Source organism: Tursiops truncatus, chromosome 17 (assembly GCF_011762595.2).
Source record: "Tursiops truncatus isolate mTurTru1 chromosome 17, mTurTru1.mat.Y, whole genome shotgun sequence".
Taxonomy (NCBI): domain Eukaryota; kingdom Metazoa; phylum Chordata; class Mammalia; order Artiodactyla; family Delphinidae; genus Tursiops; species Tursiops truncatus.
Genome location: NC_047050.1, coordinates 77,576,823 through 77,591,067, shown reverse-complemented (window position 1 = coordinate 77,591,067; position 14,245 = coordinate 77,576,823). Strand labels below are relative to the sequence as shown.

Here is a 14,245-nt window from a genome sequence, read left to right as displayed (position 1 = left end):
CCAGCGGCTGGGGGAGCAAGAAGAGTGTTTATGGGTGTGGGGTTTCCGCTTGGAGGAATGAAAAAGTTCTGCAAGTAGATGGTGGGGATGGTTGCACCACGTTGTGAATGTGCTTAATGCCACTGATTGTACACTTACAATAGTTAAAGTGATCAGTTTTATGTTAGGTGTATTTTACTACAAGTTTCTTAAAGATTTAAAAACTAATAGGTGAAATAACATTCTTTTAAAGACAAAATCTATGATGATATAAAACCAAGAGATTCTCACCAAAGAAACTCCTAAAAGTTACATCAGGAAAAAAGAAAATTACCTTAGAAAGATCGTCTGACATGGAAGAAGAGGGGGAGCAAATAAAATGGCAAATATGCGACTTTGTCTAAACCAGTTGTTTTCAAATCTTTGGTCTCAGGACAACTTTACAGTCTTAAAAATTACTGAGGGGCTTCCCTGGTGGTGCAGTGGTTGAGAGTCCGCCTGCCGATGCAGGGGACGCGGGTTCGTGCCCCGGTCCGGGAAGATCCCACGTGCCGCGGAGCGGCTGGGCCCGTGAGCCACGGCCGCTGAGCCTGCGCGTCCGGAGCCTGTGCTCCGCACCGGGAGAGGCCACAGCAGTGAGAGGCCCGCGTACCGAAAAAAAAAAAAAAAAAAAAAAAAAAAATTACTGAGAACCACAAGGGTTTTGATGATGTGGGTCCTATCTATCAATACTTACCATATTAGAAATAAAAACTGAGAAAAAGCTAAAAACAATAAGCCTGTCACCTATGAACATAAACAACATTTTAAATAAAATATAACAGTATTTTCTATGTGACCTCCTGGGATTGTTCTAATTCTTCTGAGTGTTCTTTCCCCAGCCATTTCTCACACAAGTGCACTGATTGGGACTCAGCTGAATACTCGAGGCTGATTTTTATCATAAGAAAGCCGGAGAGGCTCTGCTACTATTAGGCAAAGTAGATTTTAGAGTAAAGGATATTGCCAGGGATAAAGAGGCTTATATCATAGTGGCAAAGCAGTCAATGCATCAGGTGGACATAACAATCCAATTTTTATGCACCTAATAACAGTGCTTCAAAATACACAACGCCAAAAGTAACAGAAATGCAACAGGAAATTGACAAATCCACTCCCTCAATAACTGATAGGACAAATAGACATAAAGTCAGTAAGATTATAGAAATCTTGAATAGCACTACAACCAACCTGACCTAATTAACATTTAGAATACTCCACCCAACAATAGCAGAATACATTCTTTTAAGTGCACACGTAACATTTACTAATATAGACCATATACTGGGCCGTAAAATAAATCTTAACAACTTTAAAATGATCCAGGCATTAAAAAGTGTGCTGTCTGACACAGTGGAATTAGATCAATGGCAAAAAAGTATCTGGAAAATCCCCAAATGTTTGGAAACTAGATAATAAGCTTCTAGATAGTTCATGGGTCAAAGAAGTCAAAAGGGAAATTAGGGAGTATTTCAAACTGAATAAAAATTAGAATACAGCATGTCAAAAGTTGAGAGATACAGCTAAAACAGTACTTAGAAATGTATAGCATTAAACTACAAAGCTACAGTAATTAAAACAGTATGGTACTGGCACAAAAACAGAAGTATAGACCAGTGGAACAGGATAGAAAGCCCAGAAATAAACCCACGCACCTATGGTCAATTAATATATGACAAAGGAGGTGAGAATATACAGTGAATATACAATGGAGAAAAGACAGTCTCTTCAATAAACAGTGCTGGGAAAACTGGACAGCTAATGAAACTAGAACCTCCCTAGGGACTTCCCTGGCAGTCCAGTGGTTAAGACTCCGTGCTCCCAGTGCAGGGAGCATGAGTTCAATCCCTGGTCAGGGACCTAAGATCCTGCATGCTGCATGGCCAAAAAGCAAACAAACAAAAACTCCGAGAAACAACAACAACAAAACTCCCTGACACCATACACAAAAATAAACTCAAAATGGATCAAAGACCTAAATGGAAGGCCAACACTATAAACTCTTAGAGGAAAACATAGGCAGAATGCTCTGACATAAATCACAGCAATATCTTTTTTTTTTTTAGCAATATCTTTTTTGATCCACCTCCTAGAGAAATGAAAAATGTTTAAAAAACAAAAACAAAAGCGAATGGGACCTAATCAAACGTAAAAGCTTCTGCACAAAAGAGGAAACCATAAACAAAACAGAAAACCCACAGAATGGGAGAAAATATCTGCAAACAAAGCAGCTGACAAGGCATTCATCTCCAAAACAGCTCACGCAGCTCTGTGTCAAAACAGCGAACAGCTCAATCCAAAAAATGGGCAGAAGATCTAAACCGACGTTTCTCCAAATAAGACATACATTTGGCCAACAAATACATGAAAAGATGCTCCACGTCACTAATTATCAGACAAATGCAAATCAAAACTACAATGAGGGGGCTTCCCTGGTGGCGCAGTGGTTGAGAGTCCGCCTGCCGATGCAGGGGACGCGGGTTCGTGCCCCGGTCCGGGAGGATCCCACGTGCCGCGGAGCGGCTGGGCCCGTGAGCCATGGCCACTGAGCCTGCGCGCCCGGAGCCTGTGCTCCGCAACGGGAGAGGCCACAGCAGTGAGAGGCCCGCGTACCGAAAAAAAAAAAAAAAAAAGAAAAAGAAAAAAAAAAGAAAAAGAACCCAGACAACAAAAGAGCACACATTGTTTGATCCCATTTATATAAAGTTCTGGGCAACGCACAGTAACCTAGAGTGATGGCAAGCAGCTCATTGGATGCCTGGGGCTGAGGGGTTGGAGGGGGTCGAGGAGACTCAGGAGGGCCTGGGGAACCCATCTGCCAAAACCTACTTAAAATCAACCCTGTGATCTGGCTTTTTCACAAATAGGTCTCTACAGTGAGAAATCTTGGGCCACGTGCCCAAGGAGACGTGGCCAATTTGCGGCATTCTTGGACAGAAGGTAAAGTTGGAAGTAAACCACTATCGATGAAAAATTAATCAGTTGATCTGAGAAAGAAATGGAAAATTTTATTTGAGCCAAATTTGAGGATTATAACCCAGAAAGAACATCTCAGAAAGCTCTGAGAAACTGTTCCCTGGTTAGACGTCAAGACACAGTTTATATAAGTTTTTTGAGAAGCACATCAAATGATGTGTTATTGGCAGTTCACACAATCCAGGTCTAAGCGTCATCCTGGTGGGTCGTGTGCCCCCTACAGGATGGAGGAGGAATGTTACCTTTTAGGGAGCTGTCTGGTTGATGCTGGGAGAATGTTGCTTTTTACGGTTGAGCAGGTATTTCTGCCTCTGGGGAGTTCCGGTCGCTGAGTAATGCAGACACTTGATTCATGGTGGGGGGAGAGGGGGCCAAAGGGCAGAGGCTTTTTGTTTAAAAGTTTCTTGTCTTGCCATAAAATATGTTTTATTTCACAGCACGTAACCCAAGTTACTTCCAACGGGTGAGATATTCATGTACTGTGACAAGTAGAGGTTAAACTGAGAAAGAAACGGTGGATTTAAAATTGTATCAGACATCAGTAGCATGTCAGGTAGAACACACCTGGTTAAAACACTTTAATGCCTCAGCATTTTTCAGGAGGAGGTGGATTTTGATTGATTCTGCACTTTGTTAAATATTCATGTCAAAATTGACCCTTAAAGGAGTGGAAATGCAGTGTCTGTGGTCGGGAGTCCAGACATGAAGCAGGGGAGGTGAGGCGTGTGTAACAAAGGGACCTTTTACAAAGATGTGGGCGGGAAGGCCACCGGCTGGGGCCTGCGTGGCCTCAGGCCGATCTGGGCTGGGAACTGCTGAGCCTGCTGTTGACTGAAAAGAGCGCACAATGGAAAAGCTGAGAAGCATGTTTTCTCTGGCAGACAAAACCGAGGACTTGCGCCCGGAGGACAGCCTCTCAGATGGCTCTGAGGTTCTGCTCCAAAGAGGTCAGGGAGGGGCCGATATACACGGCAGTTTCAGCAACAAAGATCAGGTAGTCGGAACATCAAAAGATTACTGTTCATTAAAGAAACCCAGACGTCTCCAGTGAAGGAATTTAGCGCTCTTCTATGTATGGGAAGATGCAGGAGTCCGGCTCACAGAAACTCCTTTGACCTGCACCTCGGCTACCTGGGGACCTGCACCTCGCCTACCTGGGGCTGTATCCTGTGCTTTCTTATCCTGAGTCTCCTCAGGACGCACCGTGGCAGGGTGTGGGTCGCTGCAACATCTGTTTACTGATGTGTGACGGGATACTCTTCACCCGCACTGCTACGGCAGAACGGGTTTCTCTTTCCCCTGTTTCTAAGGGGTCTGTCTGCTGTTTACTAGCCTGGCTCTGCAAGGTCCCTGCGTGACCACGTAATACATCAGATTTTATTGTCAAAACAGCTGACCCCAGTCAGGGAGCACAGGGGTGCCCAGAAGCTCTGGAAACCCAGTGATTGTCACACTCGTGCTGCCAGCAGGCACCTCCTGGTCAGGCTGCTGGGCCCTCTCCAGTCTAGGAATGGACTGAGATGCAGCCAGACGGGGCCAGAGCCCCTGGCACATATGGGGGGTCCATCCTTCAGGGACTGAGGCAGTGCTGCCCCCTGGCATGAAGCTGAGCCTGTGGGTCCAGGTTGAGCCCTTTGGGGACCACGCACGCTGCTGGCAGAGGGCCTGGCATGAGGCAGGGGAGGCAAAAATTAACTTAAGACCTAAAACTATAAAACACTTAGAATAAATCATCGAATAAAAGAATGCATGACTCAGCGGCCATGGCTCACGGGCCCAGCCGCTCCGCGGCACGTGGGATCTTCCCGGATCGGGGCATGAACCCGTGTCCCCTGCATCGGCAGGCGGACTCTCAACCACTGCGCCACCAGGGAAGCCCAAGAATGCATGACTTTTGATTTGGCAGTGACTTCTTAGGTATGACACCAAAGGCACAGGCAACAAAAGAAGAAAAAAGACAAATAAGACGTTATGAAAATTTGAAAATTTTGTTTATCCAAAGACACTGTCCTCAGAGTAAAAAGGCAACCCGCAGAATGGGAGAAAACATTTGCAAATCATATACCTGATTATTATTCAGAATTTATAGAGAATTCCTAAAACTCAACAACTACAAAACAAACAACCCAATTCAATAATGGGCAAAGGACTTGAATAGACATTTCTCCAAAGAAGACATTCAAATGGCCACTAAGTGCACAAAAATGTGCTCAACGCCACTAATCGTTAGGGAAATGCAAATCAAAACTACAGCGAGATACCTCCTCACATCCGTCTGCACGGCTACTATGAGAAAACCAGAAAATAACAAGTGCTGGTGAGGGTGTGGAGTAATGGAACCCTTGTGCCCTGTTGGTGCGAATGTAAAATGGTACAACTGCTGCGGAAACAGTATGGAGGGTCCTCAAAAGTTACAAATATAATCACCACGTGATCCAGCAATTCCACTTCCGGGTGTATACACAAAACAATTGAAAGCAAGGACTCGAATAGATATTTGTACACCCATGTTCAATGCAGCATTATTCAGAATAGCTAAAACATGGGAGCAACCCAAGTGTCCACGGATGGATGTGTCAATAAGCAAACTGTGGTCTGTACATACGATGGGACATTATTCAGCCTTAAAGAGGAAGGCAGTTATGACATGTGCTACCACCATGGATGAAACTGGACGACAAACTGCTCAGTGAGGTCAGTCAGTCTCAAAAAGACAAGACTGCAGGATTCCACTCATATGAGGCACCTGGAGTCGTCAAAATTATAGAGACAGAAAGTAGAAGGGCGGTGCCAGGGCTGGGGGCAGGGGGACAGTTGTGGTTCCATGGGTACTGTTTCTGTTTACAAGATGAAGGGTTATGGTCACGAATGCACCTAATGCCACTGAACTGTACTCTTCAAGAAATGGCTCAGGTGATAACTTTTACGGCATGTGTATGCTACCTCAATAGCAAAAAAAGGAAAGAAGGGAATAATTGTGAAAAATTGGAAGCGACTTAAGTATCCAAGATTTGGAGAATTATTAAATTGAAAAAAAAAAAAAAGAATCAAGCATTTATCCTGCTTTTGCTACACAGACAGGGACACTGGGTAACCAAACAGTAGGAGACAGGAGTTTCTTTCTGCAGAGACGCTCCAGCCAGTGAGCACAGACGGGTAGCAGGTGGGAACGTCTGCACGGGACACAGTTGCCACCCTGAGACTCCTGACGGAAGCCAGACCGCGAGCAGACCTGCCAGAATCCCAGCTGCTTTCACCCGTGTCCCACCCTGACACATTTCAGAGCCGGGGGGTTCCCAGGGGGCACCACGGGGCCGTGAGTGCTGGACAAGGGCCCTGCAAAGAGGGGAGTGGGCTGACGGGTTGGGGTCTTGAGCGCCCACTCCCCCCCCCCAGGGGCAGGCACACCCTGAGCGACCACGGCCAAGGTGAAAAGGAGGGCAGAGGCTGGGAAATGCGCCTCCCCCCACCATCCTGGGGAGGACAGGGGCTTCTCCGATGGCCTGACCTGGCCACTGGACAGAGACGGTGCAAACACGGGTTTGCCCTGACCCTCTCTGGGCCGGCGGCGCTTGCCACCCTCGGACAGCCTTCGCGGCCCGCCAGGGAACCAGGGCGTGGCGGGGTCTACATCTGGGTGCTCGTTTCACGCCCGCCGCCTGGTCCTCCTCGGTCCGACTCTTTCTTTCTTCACGATTGGTCCAGGCCAGGCAGCAGGAGCGGGGAGACTTACGGGCTCCCTGACCGCGAGAACACCCGCTCTAAGGAGGCACCGGCACCTTCCTGATTCAGAGGAGTGCTTCTCATTTCCACTGTAACGCATCTCAGTTATGGCTTCACGGCCTCCAACAATTGGTGGCAAAAGTGGATATTTATTCTGAGAGTTCTCCAGCAGGTGGCAGCAAAGGGTCTGTTCGAACAAAAAGTCGTATTTTACTCCAGCTTCCTGTTTTTTAATCTTTCTCTTTCAGTTATCATCCTATATTACTTAAAATGTATATATATTGGGGCTTCCCTGGTGGCGCTGTGGTTGAGAGTCCGCCTGCTGATGCAGGGGACACGGGTTCGTGCCCCGGTCCGGGAGGATCCCACATGCTGCGGAGCGGCTGGGCCCGTGAGCCATGGCCGCTGAGCCTGCGCGTCCGGAGCCTGTGCTCCGCAACGGGAGAGGCCGCAGCAGTGAGAGGCCCGCGTACCGCAAAAAAAAAAAAAAAAAAAAAAAAAAAAAAAATATATATATATATATATATATATATATAGACATATAGTTTAAAGTATATGGCAAAGTGTTTCAGTTATACAAATATATACAATTTACCCCAGCTTTCTGACAGAGAAAGGGAGTGTGGTGTTTGGTCTGGGAGGCTCCACACCAACTCCTGAGGAAGAAACAGTCCAGTCGCTGAAGGGGCTGATGCTCTGACGTCGTCCAGAACAACGCGTGCTTCTCAACACGCAGGGGCTCCTCAGCTAGAGAACTGACCAGCAAGCGTCTTCAAGGAAATCCCCCACTGGGAACATCAAACACGGGACGCTGGTCCTGAAACCTGTCCGCCGCACATACAGATTTCTAATCTCCAAAACAGCAGGCACAGGTAGGACGTTTTTGGAAACTTATTAAACATGTATTCTTCCAAAAGGTGACATTTAACAAAATGTAGAGCCTGGTTTTTTTTGGCGGTACGCGGGCCTCTCACTGTCGCGGCCTCTCCCGTTGTGGAGCACAGGCTCCGGACGCACAGGCTCAGCGGCCATGGCTCATGGGCCCAGCCGCTCCGCGGCATGTGGGATCCTCCCGGACCGGGGCACGAACCCGTGTCCCCTGCATCGGCAGGCGGACTCTCAACCACTGCGCCACCAGGGAAGTCCCAGAGCCTGGTTTCTTTATAATATATAACGCTCAAAAGATTATGTATTTTGCTTTGATCTCAACCTCTTTTGGCATGAAAAAAATGAACTGATGAGTGAGGATGGGGACAAAGCATTTATCCACAATCCTAGTAAACGTGAAAATGTGAGTTGCACATCAGTAATAATAGCGAGTGTGCAAAGTTTTTTTAGAGTTTGAAAAAGATAACCTATGCTATGGAATAGACATTATATGAAAAAAAAATTTAGGCCGTGTACTGTGATTGACTGATCACACACAGGCCTCTTCCCTTTAATGGCAAGAGAATATTCCCAAGAATTAGACATTCTCCACAAAAATAGCAGTTGGACATCTACGTGGGGAAAATTATAATGTAACTAAAAGCCACTCAGTACACATACAGATAAGTGAGTGTGAAGTGCTAAACACACTGCTTCCAAACACGGCGATGAACACGGATGCTAACGAGTCCATCTGCAGGGACGGGGCTTCTTTTAGTCCCGCCCCATCCCACCACCCACACAGACATTTGTTGACCCCGAGCTTCGTACAACACCCTCAGGTGGTCATGGCCATCTAGCCATCCTATCTGAGGTTTCATTCAAGATTTCCCCTGCACACTGTTCGATTAAAGCTCGTTTATTGATTTGGGGTGATGTGAAGATAAAATGTTCCTGTGTAAATATCGCTAGAAAGAGAACTGAGTGATACACATGTTCTAGGAAGTTCAGGTTTTAAACCCCAAGTTATTCAATGGCAGAAACGTTACCTTGTAGGTGATCTCTGGGCTGTGCCTGTAGTAGGTTCAGCTTTGGGCGAGGCGCTGTCTAGGGGTCAGAAGAGCATCCGAACAACTGCACACGTGAGATAAAGTCAATAGTTTTCACTTGGCAGAAATCATAGGCACCTGTCATAGCACGATGCCAGATCACTTATGAGGAAAGCAATCATCAGCGTCAAATTGTGGTACTCATTATTCAGAGTGGGGTCCCCAAGCCCCAGGCCGCGGACTGGTAGCGGGCAAGCGAGTGACGCTTCATCTGCCGCTCCCCACCGCTCGCATTACCTCCTGAACCATCCTTCCCCCTCCATCCCCGCATCATGGAAAAACTGTCTTCTACAAAACTGGTCCCTCGTGCCGTAAAGTTGGGGACCGCTGATTTAGAGGATGAACTACAAAACTGAATGACTAAAATCATGACAGGTGGGATAAGTGTGATGGTTCTGAATGAGGGGCTGTGTGGTCACGAGTACTGTTCACCAGCGCTACTCCATCCAGTGCACAGGAGGACGGCATTGCCACCCCTCGTGGTCAGGGGGACCATATGACCAGTGCTGGCCAGTGGGGTATGAGAGGAAGTGGCACGTGGCCCCTTCACACCAGAGCATTTAGCTGCCAGTATAAGACCTTCCCAAGTTCTCACTCCTTAAGCCAGGAGGACCAGCGATATTCCAGATTATGGTAATTTCATCAGCCTGGATCCTGACGTGAAGGTGGCAGAGCGGAGCCTCAGCCAGCCCCTGACATGCAACGTGAGTGAGGGTAAGCTTTCAGAAGGAAAGACGAAGCAACGCAAGTATCCGCCAACAGATGAGCGCATAAAGCACATTGGGTAAATACACACAATGGAATACGGGGCAGCCTTTAAAAAGAACGAAATCCTGATGTCTGATACAGCCCGGATGAAGTTTAAAGCCACTACGCTATGTAAAGTAAGCTGGACACAAGAGGACAAACACGGCACGATGCCACTTATATGCGGTCCCCAGAGTGGTTATTCATAGAACAGTGGTAACCAGAGCTCCAAGGACGGCAGCAGCTCTGGCTGACCAGGGACAGCCCAAGGGCCTCGGGAGCAGGACGGGCATTGAGGCTTGCCCCCCGGGAGGGTTCCTGGAAGATCTGAGCTGGAGGCCACCACAGGGGGCTACAGCCACAGCGAGAGGAGCCGGAGGGATGAGGACCAGTGGGCACGGCTGGGGCAGGGACGGCACAGGCAGGCGTGCTACCCACCCCTGGGCACAGAGAGACCCAGGCCTGGGCAGCCTCACATCTCCTTCCCACAGCGAGGAGCTGGCCCACACCTGGGTTTCGTGGCCTGGCAGCAGTGCTGCCTGCAGTGACCCGACCCCACGGAGAAGAGGCTCCGGGCTGCACTCCCGGCCACGAGCCACAGCCAGCTCGGCACGTTGCCCAGCGGGACCTCATGGACGGCGTCCTGGCGTTTGGTGAGCAGAGACGGGGCGAAGGCAGCTGGCCTGACATGCCTTGGGCGGGGGGGTAGGGGCCCAGGCTGGAGCTCACTACTCTATCAGGTCAGGCCTCTCCAGTGGCCAGCAGCAGCCACATAGCATAGCCAGGGTGGGGTACGCAGACAGCGACAAGGACACAGGCGGCCAAAGGTCGGCCCAGGGTCCAGGAAGCCTTGGTGAGCAGGCGTGAGCGTGGGCCTGGGGTGGGAGTGAGGACAGAGCCACGGGAGCCAACACTGGCACCCTCTACCCTGGAAGCCCGGCCCCCCAGCCCCTGTGCCTGCGCAGGTGTCTCAAGGTGCTCTCATGCTACGGTCGGAGGTGGCTGGGTGGCCCTGGATGAGTATCTGGTCGAGAACGACCCGGAAAGAAGTGAGGCCTGGGGAAGGGGAAAGACTGAGTCCTCAGGGCCGGGAATGGGGACAGAGGAGGACAGGCCTTGGGTCCTGACCCTGGGGGGCAAGGGGCACCTGCTCCACCCCATCCATCTGGGATCTCTGGGCAGCAAAGGGGAGGACCAGCCAGAAGACCCACGTGTGGCTCCTGTCCTGGGCTGTGGCCCCAGCCTGCCAGGCTCTGGCCCTTCTTCCTCAGCTGCTCCAGGAGTCCCCGGCCCCGGAAGGTGGGCGCTGGGACTGGCGTCTGAGAAGGGGCCCAGGTCCTCCTGCTGGACAGAACGCCTGCTCCGATCCCAGGTGGAGGTGCTGAACCCATGGGGCAAGGCCTGGTCATCCCTTCCAGACAGACTGGAAGCCTGCTGGGGACAGAGACCCCATCTCTTCCACGGTCAAGGCAGGGAAGCCACTCGGTCATGGAGGTAGCCTCTGAGGACAGCCTGGCCCGGCAGCCCCAGGACGAAGCAGCAGCGCAAGCCGCCGGCCCCGAGGCGGGAGCGAGGCCTGGACGACGAAGGGCACTGGACAAGAGGGGCCCCTGGGTCGAGGTCAACGCCTGCACCAGCGGCCCCATGGGCCCCCTCGGGCGATAAAATCACGTTTGTAAAGCGAAACTCTGCGCGCGGCGGGCGGGGCCGCATTACCTTGCAAACCGTTCAGAGGCCGTCAGGGCGGCGCGGACGCACCCTGCTCCCTGCGGCCGCCCGCGTTCCTTCGCGGTGACTCTGGGGGAGCTGACGAAAGGGGCTGGGTAGGAGCGAGAGGACCCTGCTCCTCGGCAGCCGCCCTCCTCCCCGCCTAGGGGTGTTCACAGACCGTGGCGGCCGAGGGGAGCGCGCGGGGGCGTCGACCCAGCCCCGCGTGGGCTTCCCGGTCCCGCGCCCCCCCCCCCCCGGCTTCAGGGCGCCCGCATCCATCGGAAGCACCTCGTGCCGCCCCGGGGAGGGGCCTGAGCGGGTTTAAACCGGGAGGCGCCGGTCGCAGGCACAGCAGCGAACGGAGGGACTGCGTACGGAGTGCTGCGGGCACCGTCCGGGCAGGTGGGACAGCCAGGCCGGCCCTGGCGGGGCGGCCGCCGAGCGAAGCCGAGACACCTACGGGGGCTCTCGGCCCGGGGCCTGCAGAGGCTGGGGCGGGCGCGACGCGCCCGGAGGTGGCCCGGGGTTCTGGGCTCCGCTCCGGGCAAGCGGGGCTCTGAGGCCCGGTTCCCTCCCAACTAGCCCTGGTGCGCGGGAGTCCTGGCAGTCGCCCCCGAGCCTGGTTCCCCGCACGGGCGTGGGAGACGTAGCAGGGGCCTCGCCTGCCCAGGGGTTTCCGGGCAGGACTGGTGCGCGCCTGGGTGGGGCCGTGCAGGTCTGATTCCTTCCTGCCCCGCCCCCTGCCTTGCAGCTGGAGCCGGTCCGAGCGCCCAGGGCGCGAGGCAATTAGGCTGACAAATTGAGAGGGTGGGATGGCTCCTGGCCCGTTGCTGGGGTGAGGCAGGCCAGTGCTTACCGATGGAGGAAGCTACTTGCCGTCGGGGGTGGATGGGCACCAGGGACCCCTGCGTGGGGCCATCTCGAGACACTTGGGAGGTAGAGGCGGGAGGGGCTCTGCCACGGGTTCCAGCCTCCGTGACTCCGCTCTCTCCCTGACCCGCCCATCGTGCCGAGTTTCCGCATGGCCACTGATCTCTGCAGTCTGCACCCAGTGCAGGTGGGTGGGATCTTTCTGACGCTGCTCAAAGTGGGCCAAAGGCCAACCAAGGTCACTGTCTCCATGTGTGAGCCTGAGGCAGCCTGGCCATCCGGTTCTGTTGTGATTTGGCTTAGATGGACAGCCAGAGAGGCCCCTCCGCAACCCCCAGCCCAGCCTGGCGTGTGCGCGCTGCCCTTCAGGGTACTGATAGGTGACGCCCCCTCCCAGGGATGTGGACCCACCCTCCTCAGGAATTGCCCTCCCACCTCTTGTCCCCTTGGGCCACCTGAAGTGGGGCTGCTCCCAGGAAGCCACAGGAGGGGCCTCCTGTCAGAGTCCCTTTCCAGTCCTGGGAAATCCGTTCGGCCCCTCCCCCAGCCACGAGGCCACCCTCCCCTCTAGCCACGTGCCGTTGCCACTTCTGCTGGTAACCGCCTCTCTGGGACGCCTGTCTTTTGGCTTCTGTGCGATTGGGCTCTTCTGTGTCTCCCAGCCTTGAAGCTGCTTTGTCTCCCACTCCCCAGGCCCTGCACACCCCTCACATGCCCTGGTCTGTCTCTCCCGAGCTCCAGACCTCTCTGTCCAGCTGCTTCCCCAAGGTCCCCACTTCAGACTCAAGGCACCCACTCCCAGACCCCTCTTCACGTCCTGCCTGGTCAGGGACCAGGGAGGCTCGTACCAGGCCCAAGGTCGCTGCTGACCAAACGGGCCATGGCCCAGCCACGGTTACCCAGCTGCGTAGGGCAGAGCCGCAGGCACAGGGCCTCTCCCAGCCCGTCAGGCCCTCCCCCCACAATGGCCCTCAGGGCCCCAGCACCCTCCCTCCCACGAATCCCTGCTGTTCAGGAAACTTGAGCTTCCCGCGCAGGAGTCTGTCCTGCTCCTCTGGTTTTCCTTGCTGGGCTCCCGGCGGGACAACACAGCCTGCAGCAACCCCCACCCCCCCACTGGCTGCTCCTGACCCCGTGGCCCAGAAAGCCCTCCCGCCTTGGCTGGGTAGCGAAGTACCTTTTTTCTTTCCCACCCTGGTCCCCTGCCCGACTTCAGGTGGTCAGCTCACTGCTCCAGCCACCCCAGGGGCCCTGTTACCTGAGGCTTCCTCTGCTCACACACCCTCTGAAGGCCGTCCTGGAACGAGGCGCACCATACAAAGGAAGCAGGCTGGTCACTGGGCAGGTGGGCAGCACAGCACGCGTCCAGGTCAGCTCGCGGAAGCAGAGCCTGACACGGTTTCAGGGAGTGGCCTCGGGAAGGCTCCTGGGGAAGGAGGGGAGGAAGCAGATGGCAGGGAGACAAGCTGGCTGGTGGTGCAGAGTCTCAGCCACCCCTAGAAGGAGGTCAGGGCGGCCTCAGCCACCCCTAGAAGGAGGTCAGGGCAGCCTTGCGTCCACCACGGTCACACCGAGTCCTGGAACCCCGCTCAGGCGTCCAGCTGGTCACTCGAACAAAGCCTTTTGTGTTCTTTCCCAAGGCCTGGATCTTTTTTTTTTTTTTTGCGGTACGCGGGCCTCTCACTGTCGCGGCCTCTCCCGTTGTGGAGCACAGGCTCCGGACGCGCAGGCTCAGCGGCCATGGCTCACAGGCCCAGCCGCTCCGCGGCATGTGGGATCTTCCCAGACCGGGGCACGAACCCGCGTCCCCTGCTCGGCAGGCGGACTCTCAACCACTGCGCCACCAGGGAAGCCCAAGGCCTGGATCTCAACAACGCTCCTCTCTCCCCACCCCATGTCCTCTTCCCACCTTCTCAAAGGCATGATGGTGTGCCCTGCGCGCCCACACTGCATGGCCTGCTCGCTTCGGGAGAGCTGAACAAGTGCCGTGCCTCCTGGAACCTGGCGGGGGGGCGGGGGCGGGGGCGGGGCGGGTGAGCACCAAGCCACCGCCTCCACGTCTGCCCGGGCCTGGCACGCACTCCGAGACCCAGCGGCAGACCGGCTGCAGGCGCCACCGGGGCTCTGGGCCCAACATCCGGGCAGGGAAAGGGGGCAACAGGATTTTGCCCAGGGGTCTCAGCAGACACAGAGGAGCACCTCTTGGGCCCAGCTATGGGGAGAGC

The 14,245-nt window shown here is 53.6% G+C and overlaps 2 long non-coding RNA genes across 3 annotated transcripts in view; both read right to left on the bottom strand.

The window, feature by feature from the left end:
* LOC109552684 (uncharacterized) overlaps positions 1-14,245 on the bottom strand; it is a 148,805-nt gene that overhangs the window by 49,912 nt on the left and 84,648 nt on the right. The gene's annotated exons all lie outside the window — the stretch shown is intronic.
* Positions 4,891-13,416, bottom strand: LOC109552687 (uncharacterized). Of its 2 annotated transcripts, none has more exons than XR_004522812.2 (3): positions 13,279-13,416; positions 8,634-8,718; positions 4,891-6,904 (listed from the first exon to the last, which is right to left on the bottom strand). It is a non-coding gene; the product is annotated as an uncharacterized lncRNA (long non-coding RNA). The 2 variants fall into 2 exon arrangements; XR_002179598.3 differs by lacking the exon at positions 13,279-13,416 and adding an exon at positions 11,157-11,266.